Source organism: Taeniopygia guttata, chromosome 1A (assembly GCF_048771995.1).
Source record: "Taeniopygia guttata chromosome 1A, bTaeGut7.mat, whole genome shotgun sequence".
Lineage (NCBI taxonomy): Eukaryota > Metazoa > Chordata > Aves > Passeriformes > Estrildidae > Taeniopygia > Taeniopygia guttata.
Genome location: NC_133025.1, coordinates 32,079,242 through 32,096,227, shown reverse-complemented (window position 1 = coordinate 32,096,227; position 16,986 = coordinate 32,079,242). Strand labels below are relative to the sequence as shown.

Here is a 16,986-nt window from a genome sequence, read left to right as displayed (position 1 = left end):
GAGCTTGGGGCATTTTCCTTTGGATCCTCCTAGTTCCCTCTCCCTGAGCACATCCTGAATTCACCCTAAGCCAGTCTTGGACAGTTGCTTTCAACAAGGTGGGAAAGGGAAAAGACCTTGTACTCACACCACTTTTCTGTAATAGCACTGCCTCATCCTTGTAGGACTCTTCCTCCTGGTGTAACATCCCTTGGACTGTGTCCCAGCCTTCTCCTCTTTCTATGAACCAGCCAACAGATTTTCAGGAATATCCACTTCAGCAGTCAGACTACATCTACAGTTGTTTTCATCATGACCTACTTTGTCCCGGCATAGTTTTTTTCCCAAAGCAGGCAAAGAAATGCATGGACAGACAAAGAGGTTTATATTCCTTCATTGTCAGATGAGGCCAAATACTGTCTTGTACATGTCACTTGAACACCAAGGAAAATTCTCATACTTTTGGAGGTTTTTTTGAGAACTTGACTTTTCTCTTTCAGGTTGGTTGGCTCCCTCCTGAATAGTTGCTCTTTTATCATTAACATACTTAGTCTTGATGATCCTTTCTGATGACATATTTAAGTCTGAGAAACATAGTCTCTGGAGCAACCCACATGGACTAAGATTTATTTGGATCTCAGATTTGGAGACAAATGACTGAGCCTGGAGTTGAACTCAAGTCAAGACCACCTGGGTGAAGGTGCAGTGACTGAATTACCTGAATACTGGGGAATTACTATGGACATTTTACCTACTTTAAACTTGGTGAGTAAAAATACATGCTTGCCCTTAAAGGCAAAGTTATTCCAGAATACAAAAGCAAGGTACATACTCATGCATGTACTGTGCTTGTCATCTTTCCACACAGATCTCAAGGAGATATGTTTCTGCCTCGTGTCAAGCAGGAGATACAGCTCTCTGAGAACTGACTTGTGCCTGAGGTACCAAATGTGCTGGGAAGGGACGTGTTTACTCTGCTGTGGTCAGCTTTCTGTACACCGTGGGGTGCACTAATGCAGGGGAAGCTCAAAGTACCATCCTTTATAGAGCTATGCTGTACTGTATCCTGACCATCTCTGAGCAGAACATGTGAATAAGAACACCATGGCTCAAGAATTCCCTTTAAAATTCCCTTATTTTCCCAGACCTTGGTTTAAATTTATATCAGAAGAGAGGTGAAGAGGAATCCATGATCATAAGGACAAGGGAGACTAAAATGCTTAATGGCTTAAACATATTGAAATTACCAAAGGACTTTTGTCCAATGTAGCAAACTGCAAAGAAACAGGAGTTCATCTTTGACCATCGAAGCCCAGTCTTCGCCAAATATGCCTGCTAACTGGAATTTGGACTGTGACAGGAACTTAAGACAAGAGGACACTACTGTTTAGTCATCCCAGATCCAGGGAGGAGAATGAACTGTCTCTCAAACAAGGTTTTAGTCTTATAAATTTTCCTAGAAAACAATTAGGTTAGCAATTAGGAACAGCCAAAAACCCACTTGTATATTAGAGGGGATTAGAAAGGAACACAGCAAAGCAGTTATGCTACTGTGTAAATTGATGGTCAGCTCTTATCTGAATGCTATGTTATGTTTCCTTTCTTCCAATTCAGAACAGGTGGTACCAATGGAAAAGTTATACAGGTAGACCACAAGAGTGATGAAAATCTGGAATATATTCTGTACAAAGAATGCCCAAACTGACTGGAAAAGAACTATTGAGAGAGATGAGATACTACAAAAGTCTCTGAAGTCATGACTAGCATTGAAGAAACAGACTTTTGGCATCTGTTTAGTACAAAAATGAAAGGTACTGAAAGAAACTTAATGGTGGTATGCTCAATACAAAAGAGATTCCTTGGTCTGTTTCTTCACAGATGGCAGACACATTACCATTTTAGAACTTAAGGGAGCTCAAATTACAACTGAACAAAACTCCCAGAAGAATCCATGACAGTCATTAAACACATTTATCCCCTCGGGGTCAGTAAAATCCTTATTCTTCAAAATGCTGGAAGGAAAATATTTTTAAATTACAAAGATACATGCTTTTCTCTTTGGGTGTTGACAACTGACAGTGATAGGGTAGAGCTTCAGATAGCCCCTTGTTCTGACCAATAGGGCCATCCTGATAAAAGCTTTTTGAAAATGTGGGCTTGTGAAAGGAGGGCAGAGAGGACCTGGTCCATCAGGGTGCAGGACAAGCCACCAAAATGAAAACTGGCCTCCTGACTTGGAGAAATGGCTTCCTTGAGGAATCACCAGAGGTCCTTTGGACATCCAGTGTAGGAAAGATCAATTGGGAATAAAAATGGCAAGATAGATCCCATTTTTCCATACAATAATGATACATTAAAAAATGAAAGTAAAATAAAGAAAGCTGCTACAAAATATCTCTTTTAACTAGACTCTTCATTGTCTTGTGAGAGTATACAAAAAAATTGAAAAGGACTCTGGTAAGGCAGCAAAATAGAAGCATCTCTTTCATAAGTGTTTGTGCAAAGGACAGAGTTTTGTGAATATTAGGCCATTTATCATTACAAGTGATGTGAAAAGGGCTCAGAGCATACATAAGAAAGTTCCTTCCTATCCTGCAGCTTCACACACTCCCCAGATGAGCTATTTGCAGTAGGGAAAGAACAATATTGTGTTGTCTTTAATAACAGGGATTTTTGCAGTCAATGAAAGCAACTGGGACAAAAATTACTAAGACAAATGGGCAGACCAAGGCAGAAGGATAAGATATTTTAGTCTATTTTCATGATATACCTTATAATCTGTATAAGTGGTTACCTAGATCTCACAGACTGTTGATCTGCATGAACTCCCACTGTGCTTTCACACAGGAGAATGGAAGTGGTACATGTGTAACTTGATACGACATGTGAACCTACTATTTACTACTAAATGAACTGCATGTGTTAGTACTTACACAAATTAATTATAAGTCTTTAGGCAGAGAGATCTGGAGATATCTGATCCAACTCAGGCAGATGGTCAGGCAGGGTCACCTAGAGCAAGTTGCCAGAGACTGTGTCCAGTCACAGATTTAACCTCTTCAAGGATGACAACTCCACAGCCTCTTTGAGTAACCTGTTTGGTCACTCTTACAGTAAAAAGTGTTTCCTTTTTTTCAGAACATACAAAGATTGCAGATCCTGGTGTCATGTCACGGGTTTCTCTGTGTTTTGTGTGTGTTTTGCTGCAGTGCCTTTGTTTTGTATCCAGTTGCATGGATGTTTCAAATATAAACACTTATGACTGAGCTATATTTAGCTTTGGCATGTGTCCTCCTGTTGTAAGTCATCAGGTAACTGTTCCACTAGCAGATAGGATGGAGAAAAGGTTCTCTAAGGTTTCGTGCACAGTAGGTGCACAAACTTCTCTGCATTTGCCTGGAGATTGCAATGTCTCTGTATATATATATATATATATATATATATATATATATATATATATGATCCCAATTCCATGTTTCTTTCCCCTCTTGAAGTTTCAAGTTAGTCAATCATGCTTTTGTTTTGTTTTCCCTCCCTTTTGAAAATAATGTACAGAGAAGTGATGGCTGTGTCAGAATTGAGTAGTGAAACTTGCTTGGTTTTCTGTGTTGGCTTGAGAAATTCAGCTGTGATGTGCTGGTTTTGTTTCTGATGCTGCCAGCTCAGTACAGGCAGGTAGTCATGGAGCTCCATTCCTTTGAAAAACTGGGTCAAATTCAAGCAGGAAGTAAAGTAATAATTATTTCTTCACATTTTCTTAGACAACTTTCTGAACTTTGACATCAGTATCATTGGTCTTGGAACAACATCACACTTTTTTCCTTGAGTCATTCTGGCAAAATTTAGAGCATTTAGCTATATTTTGTTTTAGATACCAAGATGGTCCTTTGTGACAGAAGTGTAGTATCAAATTTACCATTTGTGCTGAGAGTGTTGAGAATATGGATTGACCTTTGGTTTGAAGGTCATGTGGAAGAACAATGCACTTAGTGTCTCACATATTTCTCAAAAGCTCCAAGTACCCTGTTCTCAAATATTCTGATGCAAATTAATTGCAGTCTACTACAGGGTTTGAAAGGGTGGTGCAGGTTCTAGGAAGGATAAAAGAGCTCTTTGTTTGTTTGTGATGTGGTGTCACAAAATGGAAAGGGTGCATCAAAGAGGTTTCCTACATAAGTAAAAGAGAACTAGATATGCCACAAGGCAGCAGTACAGTACAAGTGCCCAGGGTATTCTACCTTTTGCTTTTGATATCTGGAGAAGCAAGCAGAACCATCAGGTCTGACAGGCACCAATGCTGAACACCATGTGTACTGAATATTTTAACACAGTCATGGATGAATGAGGACAGGAATGGTCCATAATTTCCAAAGTTTCTTTTAAACCTTGTGAAACTTAGGTCTATCATTTCTGATCACAAACTTTAGAGCAGGACCCCCCAAAGCAGTAGAGGAGGTGTGCAAGGGTAGATTCTAGAGCTACAGGTGATGTACTCAGCATGCGAAGCCCTAATTTCACCAAAGGAAGTAAACATGAGAGGCATCAGGAGGAGCCAAACCCACAGCTTCAACCAAATCACTGAAAAGATGACTTGCATGCCAGCCCTAATGGCAAACGGGTAACGTTTGCTGCATTCTTGGCTGGACAGAGGCAGAGCCCCAGGTCACAAATAGAAGTGTCATTGCATCCAGGTTCCAAGTGCTTCTGCAAGACAATTCAGGAACATCTGAAAGAATGTGTGGGTTTATTGCTCCTTTTACTATTGTCCTTCCACCCCATGGAAGGACAGTTTCTTGGATGGTGGATGCTGTCTGTGGAGAAGGATCACCCAGCTCTTCCCCCTCAGCACAATGCAATCTTTCTGCATTTGGGTGGACTTTTTTGTGAAAATTTCTGTCTCCAGGTGCACAGGAGCACCGATATTTTGTGAGATGCTATTACTGAGACATCCAGTAAATTCTCTGTATTTTGTGATTGAAGCATGTTTCATACCTAAGATTTGAAGGTAGGAAATTTCTTCTGGCAATAGTGCTACTCACAACTTAAGCCCCATTTTTCTTTGGGACAAGTATGAGGGCCAGACCTCATGCATTCTATCTCCAAATATGTTAGTGATTCTGTTTATCATTTGTTTCTTGGATCCCAGCTAACAGCGCAGGGAAAACGTTTACAGTGCTTGAGGGCAGAAGAGGGAAGTGGGTGATTTAGTCAGGAGCTGTAGGCTAAGGAATGACAAGGAGGGAGACTTTCATGTTTCCAGTATCTACTTTATAGCATGAAACTGAAGGTTACTTCATTTCTGGTGGTGAAGGAGAAGTGAAGACTATTTCAGTGGAAGAAAATGTAAGCATTTGCATGTGAAACTGTCTGCACTTTTGTGAAATTATCTTCAGTAACAAACCATTATGTGTTTGGTATTATTAATATGAAATTTTAATTAAAATCTCCTAAGCCATAACTGTTAATAGTCTAGAATAGTGTAGAAACTCCAGATGCATTTCCAACTCCAAGAACCTGGGTTGGAGATGCTCATGCAGAACTGGAAGATGACCAGAAATACAAGAAGGGGAGTTAAAATATTAGTTAGTGCTTGTCTGCAAAGTTATTTGGATAATGGATGGTTCTATCTTCCATTACTGTGGCAGTTATCAACCCTTATACCACAGCATTTGGATGTCAGCGAATCTGTTGAAATTGACGGAAAGCAGAAACCTGTGTAAGAATTTAGGACATGGCAAGCATAGGCTTTGGTAGATTTATTGATGCAGAAAGAGGTTTCTACAAACAAAAAACGTGTTTCATCTTAGCTCTTCTCTACCTAAAGTACCAGAAAATACTTCTTTATTTCATAGTACATGAGGATAAAATGAACTTTAATTTAAATAGCACAGGCCTGAAGTATTTCAGTTTATTTTAGTGCTGAGAGGCTATGCTATCATGATCCTACTTAAAAAGCAAGGGAAGGACATGAGATGTTGTGTTCTTGGAATAAGTATCTTCCCTCTGGTCTGGAAGAGTTTCTCCCCGCGAGCTGAGTCCTGCACACATTTCCATGATCAATGTGTCAAGAAGAAGAGAAGAGAAAGTGAATGTGTGTTATAAACTTGTGCACTTGACCTTCACCTGTTGTTCACAAAGTATTCTTTCTTTCCCTTCTTCTTGCATTTTCATAGGGTCTGGAAGGGTGCTCTCAAGTAAGGCAATGCTTTCCACTGCCACTGCTGCTGCAGTACCACACTGTATGTACACACATTGCTGTCACTTCTCTCCAAGTTCTACCAACAATACCAGTGAGTTACAGAGCAGAATTCACAGTCACTAAGATGTTTTAAGCCCTTTGCAACTTCTAAAGGGACAAAGGTGATGAGAAATTTAAGGTAACGCTTTCTCATAGGTGATGACATAAGTCAGCTAGAGCCAACAGAATGAATGTGGAGGCCCATATACAGGTGATCAATGCAGGGAACTGCAGAGAGGAGATCAAACCAGCCAGGTGATGGAGTAGAGATTAATTCTGTTCCAGATGGACTCAGTTGCCTGCAAAAGGATCAGGGCTATAACTATATTAGTAACCAGAGGGAGCCTGACTGTGATTTCTGACCATATGGCCAAAATAAAAGGTTAATCTGTGTCTGTATACTAAAAATTGCTGCCTGCAAACTGAGGTAGCTGCATCCAAATGATCTACTTGAAGCAACTCTGGCAAGAGTCCTAAACACTTCTGAACCCAGGCCATTCACACATTGAAATTGATCCTGCATCCTTCAAGGTCTCAGTGGAATAGAGTTTTGGGCAGCTGGACATAGACACTAGGATACAGACATGTTGTGGTTGCTGCTAATGCCTTAACAATCTGTGGAAGCACCTCATAGCAGGAACATCATTAATGTCTTCCAGGCCCTGTGCACCTACCCTGACCTCGCTTTCCCCCCTTCTCTCAGCAACAGACACCATCAAGCAGTGCACGAAGCCATCTGTTGCCATCACAGCCCTAGCAAACACTACAACAGAAGTCACAATATCCTTATGCCTTACCCTAAGAAGAGTCAGGAAACAGATGTTTTTTCTCCCTTTGTCTGTGTTCCTCACATGTGTAACCTCAACCCCTCTTTATGTTGCTGTCTCTTATGTCTGCTGTATTTTTGACAAGCATTTTCTTGCTGCCAACCTCCATCCCTCCTTTTCTATTAGACTCTTCACTTTTCACTCCTCACCTGCTTCCAGGAATTCATCCCCACTACGATTTGCCATCTTCACACATTTTCTGCAAGTCCTCTCCAAACTACATAACAAGAGCAAATTAACAAAGTATTTCCCTCTGTGCAAGACAAGATTTGCTTGGGCTATTGTCAGCTTGCTGAGTTACTTTGTGCCTAGATGGACCCCAGGACCCATTGAGTTCTGCACTTCTGACATTGCTTCGTTATACCCCCTTGATTACTATTGCAGCCTCCTTTGCAGCTTGTCCTGACTCAAAGGCTCTGCCACAGCAACCAATAATTTTGTGTGGCCACTGCATAAAAGTTTCAACTTGAATTGTTCAGGGAAACCCACTTCTGAGTCTTGTCTTCCCTAGACTATGAACCTGCCACATCAGCCAGTGGGTACCACGTCTTGCTTCTAGATGATAAACGGCATGTAGACATTCCCTCTCTGGAATGCTGGGGCTTCAGAAGTTCCACAAAGTCCAGATAAAGATGGCTCTGACCCTCAGTAGCTTTGGAGGATGGCTGAGCCTTAGAATATCACCTGCCTCTACTGGAGAAGTAATGCTAAGTAACTTCCTGCTTTTGGGGTAACCCTGAGCAAAGTGGGGGTGCCTGATGGATTCAGTCTTGTTGGGAGATCAATGCATCCATCTGAGTTTGTTCCCTGTGCTCAGTGGGGACAGCATCTTGGAGGCATATCTGGTCATTCCTTGAAATACTCTTCAGCAGGCGTTTCTTCATCTGCTGTATTTACTGTAGGCGACTTCATAAAGCTGCAGTGCAGCTTCTGGCAGCAGGATCCCTATTACAGGATACAGGGTATATTTAGTGTGATTCCTCTTACTCCATAAATTTTTCTCTTCTGAGGTAGTGGCAGGAAATCATTACAAATTAGTTCAGCAGTTAGGCAATAAGAAGAGAAGTTATTGTGATCCAGTACAGTTCTTGAAGGTAGAAAATAATTCCATTCAGTGAAGTTAGTAGTTTATATTTTAATCTTTTTTCTTGAAAAATACTGTCATATTCAATGTAATATCATGCGTATTAAAATCACACATCAAAAAAGAATGTTAATTTTCAATTATGTTTTCTCCTGCAAGCAATGTTAAGTTTTTCACAGTAAAATGAAAAGTTTTAGGAGCTTAGATTAAAGGATTTTCCATGAAATCCTGAAAAATTAGGAGTGAATATTTCCTTAATGTATTTTCAACAAATGAAAGCAAATAAGCAAAACCCAAGACAACCAGGTTTTCTGACATAAAACCTTGGTGGCTGTCAGTACCAGAGGCCATATTGGTAGGCAAATGTAAAAAGATTTGTTAAAACAACGAATACAAGTCATTAGTAGTAATATCACCTACAAATCTTACCTCTCCTCTGTGCAAAGAAAAGCAATGCAGAGTCCCCAGGCAGTGCAGAGGAGAGCCACTTTATTGCAAAAGCCAGGCCTTTTTAAGCAGTTAGCTGGTTATCAGCTACATAGCCTTAAATCATAGCAAACATAATTCATCCAACCACCACACACCACCATGTGAATGTGCTATGGTTATATAACTTGTTTTTCTACCTCTAATTCAGCTGAGCCACTTTCCCATAGTCCTTTTCTACTTAGCTGAAGTAACAGGCCTGAGCCATGGTTTTACAAGGCCTTCCATTTGTAAGATTTTTACCTATATGGAACACTCCTCTATCCTATGATCATTACAGCCAAAACTGCAGGTATTTCTTCATTATGGGCAATGTCTTAATGGAGTTTGATCTTTCCTCATTTCTTCAATTTCTTCTTGCATCCCACTTTCCTGTTTCTTGTCTTTTCTCCAGTCACCTCTGCACTTCCTCTGCTGCAGCACAGTTTATTCCCTTCCTGAAATGGATTTCAACAGAAACAGCTTGTTATCCCTTAGTAAAAGAGTTATATGCAGGTTTATTGCCCCTTGAAGTCATAAATGGGTACCAGATTTGGAGTATTTAAAAATAAACTCTTTTCTCTCAGATCCACTGTTATACACTGACTCCAGATTTAGTTTATAAAGCAGCACCCATGACTGAATAGGATACATTCTCATACCTACAAAATCTATGTTGTTTTTATTTTAAAATCAAAGCTTGAATTCTGCAAAATTAACAGTACAAGCAGGACAGATTTCACTTACTTATATAATTGATATTTGAGTTAATGTATTAGACACAAAAGAATTGGGACACTATACTTGCAGATTAGTCTCAGTTCCCAAAATATTAGGTATGTGCCATTCTGCCAAATTGTTCACATCTCTAAGAGATTCACCTTTAAAAAAGTGTTTCATCTCTACAGTGCTTCTTAGATACTGCATCATGTTGACTTAGAAAATAAAGAGTATTTATGTAGGGGCTGGGTACCAGAGCTCCTGTTTTGGAAAAACTTTCTGTTCTATAGGAGCATTTATACACCTGCCCCACTGCTGTCTTGATTCAGTGCACAAATGATAAATAAGAGATAACAATTTAAAACTATTGGTTTACTCTACACTTCTGCAAAGTGCAGGAGGCCTCTTCTGTGGCATCTACAATGAACATACAAGTTTCTCCAAGTCTTTGTTTTTTTTTTTTTCTCCAAGTCTTTTTGGTTTTTTGGGTTTGTTTTCTGTTAAAAACCCAGAAAGATAAGAAATCTATGAAAAAGAAGTAAAGTAGCATTTCTTTTAATGCTTGTAAATTAATTTCCTTGAGTTGTCATAAAAAACATTTGGTATGATCCCAGCATCATAAAGAAATCTGTAATGTTCCTTAGTAGACATTAGATTAGACAGCACATACATGGGACAGCTCAGTCTGTCTAGCTTTGTATCTTGTGCGATCACCTGTTACACCAAGGTTCTTTCTGTATCCAGAGATCCCAATGCATTTAGGAAAAAAATTCTATTCACTTTCCTGAAAGTGAAACAAAGCCACTAGACTAGTTTGTGTTAAACCCTATTCTGTTTCTTCCTATGGACCTGTATACCTGCTTGTTTCACAGGACTGTGCAATGTGCACGACAGTCCCTTGGCAATTATCTTATCATTTGTTCCCAGAGAGTCTAAAGAAGTCTGTATAGTTCAACATAATTTTCGTCTACATTTGCTCCTACTACAAAGGAAATACCTCATTCTGCAGATAAAACAAAACCTTTCAGGAAAAAAGCATTTGCTGTTAAATGAACCTGGTAATGGGAGAGAAAATTTTCCTCTTAATGGAGAGCAATCAGGCAACATTTCTGCATCATGCATTTTAAGATCAAAGTTCTTGCATATTGATGAACTAAAAGCTGTGAATATAAAAGTGCATAATGATGCTGTGGAAGCCTGTATTGTTTAATTACTTATAAGCCAATACTAATTTGGCTGTCTGTTTACAGTATGTCTACAGTACCACCAGAGAAGTTAAAATTTGCGAAGCCAGTCCTTACTGCACTTTCTGAATTTATCTAGAGTTCTTCCTCACTGACTTAAATGGGAACTTTATTAAGGTTGTCAGGAAGGTAAAGGTGCTTTAATGTAGTGCAGAGTAATTCTATTCAAGCCCACGCATCATCATCATCCAGAGAAGCAAGAAAGAAGAGACCAAATTATAATGACCCCTCTGAACACCTGTTCAGGCACATCTGTCAATTTTTTAGTTATAATCAGTATTCTTCAAAGCATCTATGGAACTGTGTGAAGCAGTCCCTCTAAAGGACACATTAAAAAATTGTATTCTTCAGCAAACTAATAGTTGCTAAGAATTTCTACTCAGGCTAGTTCACATCAGCTTGCAAGATATAAATTTGTTAATGGGCATTGCTACTCATATTTAAATTATCAAGTAGCATTTTTTACATCACACTGCAGCTACTAAAGGGAGCTCTTTAACCTAAAAGCTGTACAGTGTTTTGGCAAACTCATCTGTTAAGTTGCAGTCTAAATGATGCCTCTGAACTGAAGAAATAGTGCCATCTTTGGTGTCTGGCTCATCTTGATGCTTCATAATTGTCCTGTCTTCTTTTCCTGCCTTCCTTGTATAAACCTGTTGAGTAAACAGGAGAAGTTGTTAGCTCTGGAGACTCTAAATTTTCTTCTCACAATATTTTGGGATTGGAAATCCTGTATTGATCCTTCTTCTAGTGAGTGGGCCAGAGAAGACTTCTGTACAATCTTCTGACTCCTGTTGGTAAGATGTTTTCTAGTTCTATAACTTGAAAATGTTTGTAATGCAAGTGATAATGAAGTATCTGAAAGGGAGGCTGTATTAATGGGGGGCTACACCAAGTCTTGCTCCAGCAGCAGCTGTGTCCCTACAAGGGCTGAAGGCTGATATTGAAAATGGCAGTTTCAGGAACTGAAAATGGCAGTTCATCTCATCTACTGATCTTAATAACTTCAAGGAATTAGTAAGTAACTTTAGTAAAAATCAACATTAATATTACCCAGAAATACATTGAAATATAATCAAAAATACTACTTCATTTAATAGAGAGTTTAATTACTTTTCCAGCAATAGGTGTGCTCTGTAGCAACTGTAGGGATACACTTGTACTCCCAAGTAACAGACTCAGCCTCCTGGGGAAGATCAGGTCACCTCTTTTTAACTGGATCTCCTCTCATACTGCTGGTGGTGCTGGTGACAGTGACAGTGACAGAAACATAAGAAGGATGTTGCCTTGTTCAAAACAGGGACAAGCATTTCCTAGAACTCACTTGAGATAATAAGATAATGATGACCTACACTATTGAAGGTGAAAGAATTTACAGAAAATCATGATTCATACAAGTAGGGCCATAGACGTTACAAAAGCTTTATAGGACTTTCTTGCTATATTGTAGACAGGGGGACAGAAGGACTGCAATGTGTCAATAGCAGTTTAAACACAAAGAGCAATTTAAACACAATGTCCGTGATGCTGATGAATTCACTTGCATACAGCATACCAAATTTATTCAAGGTCTGAACTACCTAAGAATTTAAGCACAAATGTGACTTTGGATCACATATATTGTAATGCCATTAAATTAACTAGTGCAATGTTTGAAGTCTTGTTCTGGATGTTGCTGCTGTATTTGTAGATGTACTACATCTTTCCTTATATGTGCTTTCCTGGTAATTCCCATGGCTTCCCTAGATGAAATATGCAGCACACTGTTTTCCGTACCAGTTAGAAAAGATTCAAAAAAACCACAACCAGTAAATGATATAGGCATTTGGAAAGACCACTGGAAGCAAGCACTAATGGAAGCCTAATAACAATCAGTTCTATGAAGATTTCATTTTTAGTTTTGGAGATATGCAAGGGAAAGCTTTTTCTTCTTTCCTTTTGAAAAGGTTTATATATATAAATGCTCTTAGAAATTTAAGACAGTTTCAGGAAAACTCTGTATACTGGATTCCAGCTGTGGAATTTTGTTCCAAATTTTCTTTACTTCTCTGCTCTGTGATCTGGATCTATCTACTCTACTGCAATCACCTCTGTTCTTCCCTTATAGCTTACAAAAAATTAAAATATAAAATCTACTTTCTCTAGTCAAAAAAAGCCATTTCACATGGTTTACTAATCCTGCTATTGGCAAATCAAGCATAAGCAGTACAATGGCAAAACTTAACCAGAAACCATTAAAAATGTTTATTCACTAGACATAAAATTGTATACTTTGGCTTATAGCTTGGCTATATCTCAAAGAAATGCTTTTCCTCTCATGTCATGCTAGCCAGTTTGTTAGTACCTCCTATCCCCTAAAATGTATTGCTTTATTACCCTTCTTTATCTTAGAAGCAAACAAATTTTTCTCTGGTCATAAAAAAACAAGTAAAATGTTATATGATATAGAGCTGCTAAATATGATGATAAGGGAAATGCAAAGAGAGTCTGCTTAAAACTGCCAGGTAGAAAAGTTGTTTGGAGTGAAAATTACAAACCGTAGTAGACTAAAGTATAAAGCAAGAATACCCCAAGGGGCCCCTGAAGCTGCAGTAATTATTTTCATTGCGTTCTCCCTGTCTTAGTACTTGCCATGATATAATTTATGCAACAGCAACGTGGATACCTACACAAAGTCAGGCCATGTTTGATCTAGGGCTGCTAACTACCACTCTGTACCTACATGTGTTTAAAAAACCAAGCAACCCATAACGAAATCAGCAGCCAGGACACTCTGTGCACCATCTAAATAGAATTGATTATTCTTTCTTTTTCTCCTTTCTTCTGCTGGCCTTCTTCCACTCCCAAATCTACCTCATCAGTGTGTGAAACTAAGGTTGGGGTACCAAGGCATCTCTTGGCCTTGCCTCAGACACAGAGCTGCTGCTCGTCACACTCTTTGGATTCTCCTTTCACATGCTGCTCACAGCTTACCCAACAGAGAGCTCCAAAACCAGTCTACCTCTCTGACCTGTGTTTCAGCTTTCTTCTCTCTTGACTGTCAATGTCTGATTCTTCTCTGCCTTCCTCAATACCACTCTTTATTTTGTCTTCTCTCTGGAGATGCCTGAAGAGTAAGAGCCTGTGCTGTCAGCACTGTCAGCTTGTTGCTGGCTCAGATAGGGACAGGAAACATGGAAAGAGAAGACACACTGGAAATAGGTAGGGAATATGCTCTTTGTTTCTTCCTCATGTTGAACATGCTGCAGGCCACAGCTCAGGAAAAAGACAGCAAAATATCTGCAGCCTTCAATATCCTTAAATTGGCATGCTAATGAAAAAGTGTTTTGGTTAAAATATTTTTAGCCAGTTTTCTTCCCAAGAGGATTGGGCTTTATATGGAGAGAACAGTCTCACAGAGGATCAGTCCTGTAGAGACTGAAAAAATGAATGTGTATAAGAATCCATAGGATTAGTTGGCACTTGAACCTTCTCCAGCCTGATAAAAACTGGATCCTGTTTCTCAGGAATGCAGTGGGAAAATAACTGTGGTGGTAGCACCCTAAACTACCAAGCTGGTGAGAATGCAGCTGCCACAATATTTTCAGTACAAATTATTTCAGAGGTGGTTTTTTTATGTAACATTTGCATTCATATTCTGCATCAACCACCAATATGGCATATCAGCAGGCTTCTCAAAATGATCACCATGAGAAAAATTACATACACACAGTTTCAGAGCAAATTAATTTTAAGCTGCTCTAGAACATGTTTCTGAATGATAGCTACTAAAAAAAAATTTGTCATTAATAGAAGCATTATTCCTTTTATTCCATAAATGTTAAGTGTCTTTGTCTTTCAATTAGAATTATGAAGCAGTAATGCTCTGCTAGTGTATTCTTGAACACAATCTGCTTTCAGTTCTATGCATAGTTCTGGGATAAATAAAGCAGTTTTGTATAATGCCTAGCTAATACACAAATTCATAGTTTTCTAGAATCAGTTGATAGTGCCATTTTCAGTTGCAGTTAAATCCCTCAGAAAATTTGTTATGCGTAAATTTCCTATGTACCTTTCTATTACTTTAAAAGCCTGAACAGAATCTTTATTAGTACTAAAATTTTTTAAGAGAGATGCATCTCACTGTGTCAAATAACTTCTGAGAAGATATCACAGAAATAACCCTTAAACTTAATTTCAGTTTGTTTATACTGATTACTTTTGCTACCAGACTTCATGAAGTATTTTCCTTTGGCTAGGCTTTGTGTATGTTAACTAGGAGAGAAGAGTCATTAATAAATCGCCCTTAGATAAATCAAAACTTGTAAAAGGCATAAGGAAGGTAGGTTTTAACACAGTGATAGAAACAGCAGGTGTATTGGGTTTGTGTGACAAAGTTTTGGTAAGGGGGGACAAGAAGTACTCTGGGAGAAGCTGTTGTCTGTCTGAGGAGGGGAGTGATAGAAAGACTTTGGTGGACACCTGACATCCAGCCAGCATCAGCCCACTACTGGAGGTTACATATGGAATGAATTTCTAGATAGGAGTAATTTAGAAACTGGTTCAAGGAAATAAGAACCTTTTACATCTCTGAAATAATATAACTGAGAGGTAAATATACTGATTATGTGCTTAAAGAAAAAACACTGAAGCAATATCTGTAGAAGTGCAAAATGCATATTAAATCTCTTTCAGGTCTGGAAACACTGAGATTGCACAATTTCACCAGGTAGGCATAATGTGAGGAAGCTCAGTTTAAATTTTTCTTATTCTGCTTATGACAAAATTGAATGATTCTCTGGATTTAAGGATTAATGACTTTAATTATTCAGATTTAAAGAGAGATCTGCTGGCTGAGGCTCTAGTTAAACTGTCTCACAAAGATTTTTATTGTGCTTTGGACATGTTGAAAATCTGATCAACGTGATTCAGTGGGGAAAGGCAGGAGCTTTCACCACGTTGTTTTGATATGTTCCTTCCGCAAGGTTATAAACACACAAAGGGCAATTAAGCCTTCAAATGCCCATTTCCTTCACTGCCTTGAAATCCAGACAGGCTGCTGTGTTAACATTTCTTCAGGGGAATGGTTGAACTCTGTATCCTGAAGGTCTTTATTACTGTCAACTAGGTCAACAAAGGATGCAAGGAAAGAGGCAAAAGGAAAAGGGCAACGTGCTGCTTCTATTGGTGCCATATAACTGCACAGGTGCCTGTGCAATACTGCCTGAATACCACAGTCAACCTCCACATGCTGGTTTTGGCTGGGATAGTTAATTTTCTCTGCAGTAGGTTGTATGCGGCTATGGTTTGGATTTGTGTGGAAACTCCATTGATAACAGGGATCTTTTTGTTTCTGCTGAGCAGTGCTCAGGCAGAGTTGAGGCCTTTTCTGCTTCCCAGGACACCCCACCAGTGAGCAGACTGAGGGTGAACAAAGAGCTGGGTGGGGATACAGCTGGGACAGGTGCCCCCAGCTGCCCCCAGCTGTATCCCACACTGTGTGAGTTCATGCTCAGCATATAAGGCTGGGGAGTGAAGGAGGAGGGGTGGGATGTTCAGAGTGATAGCATTTGTCTCCCCAAGACACTGCTGTGCGTGACAGAGCTCTGCTCGCCTGGAGATGGCTGAACACCTGCCTACCCATGGGAAGTGGTGCATGAATTCCTTATTTTACTCTGCTTGTGTGCAAAGTTTTTGCTTTACCTATTAAACTGTCTTTATCTCAACCCATGTGTTTTCCCTTCAGATTCTCTTCCCCCATCCCACTGTGGAGGACTGAGCAAGCAGCTGTTGGTGCTCTGCTGTTGACTGTGGCTCAATCACGACACGCCATCGTGAAAAGAAATGCAGTAGGACAGGGATGGCCAGACGTGACTTCCTGTGTATACAAATACCAGAATGTAATTATGCTTTCAGTTAACAAGCAAAGGAACACTTGGGGCATAACCTTAAAGCTCTTTTTTTCCTGGCCACTTATCTACATTTCCAAACACTGAACTGAGCTTTTGCAAATTGAATATTGAGAGCTAAACTTGAGTTTCTGTCTCTTGCTGATGCTTTCTTAATTTTGTTTTTTCCAGAGTAGGAGTTGGCCCTTAGTCTCACTTGTGTCTTGATCTTGTACTATAGCCTTTTCAGAATTCTAAATTCAGACTTGTCATCTATTTTGAAGGCGGTTTGGGTGAATTCCTCACTTGATTTTGCTCTGGTAGCCCAAAAGCTGGGTCAATAGATGGCAAACAAGGCATTTTTTCAGGAGTCTCCTTTGTGGGCTTTGTGTCCTCCTGTCTGCCTTCAGGTGGCATTTCCTTCACAGGGATGGCAAACGAATGTGTGTCTGCTTGCCTCCCTGGTGACCCCAGCTTTTAGTCGTCCCTTGTGGGAATCCAGGGCTTCCCTCTGGCTGCCCTGGCAGGTCTGGGACCCTGGCAGGGGTCAGGAACCCCCCTG

The 16,986-nt window shown here is 39.6% G+C and overlaps 1 long non-coding RNA gene across 1 annotated transcript in view; it reads right to left on the bottom strand.

Moving 5' to 3' along the window:
* Nucleotides 1-8,600: 8,600 nt before the first annotated feature.
* The window catches only part of LOC140681927 (uncharacterized), a 104,560-nt gene continuing 96,174 nt past the window's right edge, over nucleotides 8,601-16,986 (bottom strand). The window contains exon 3 of the long non-coding RNA XR_012053149.1: nucleotides 8,601-11,210. This is a non-coding gene — a long non-coding RNA (uncharacterized lncRNA). The remainder of the gene's footprint in view (nucleotides 11,211-16,986) is intronic.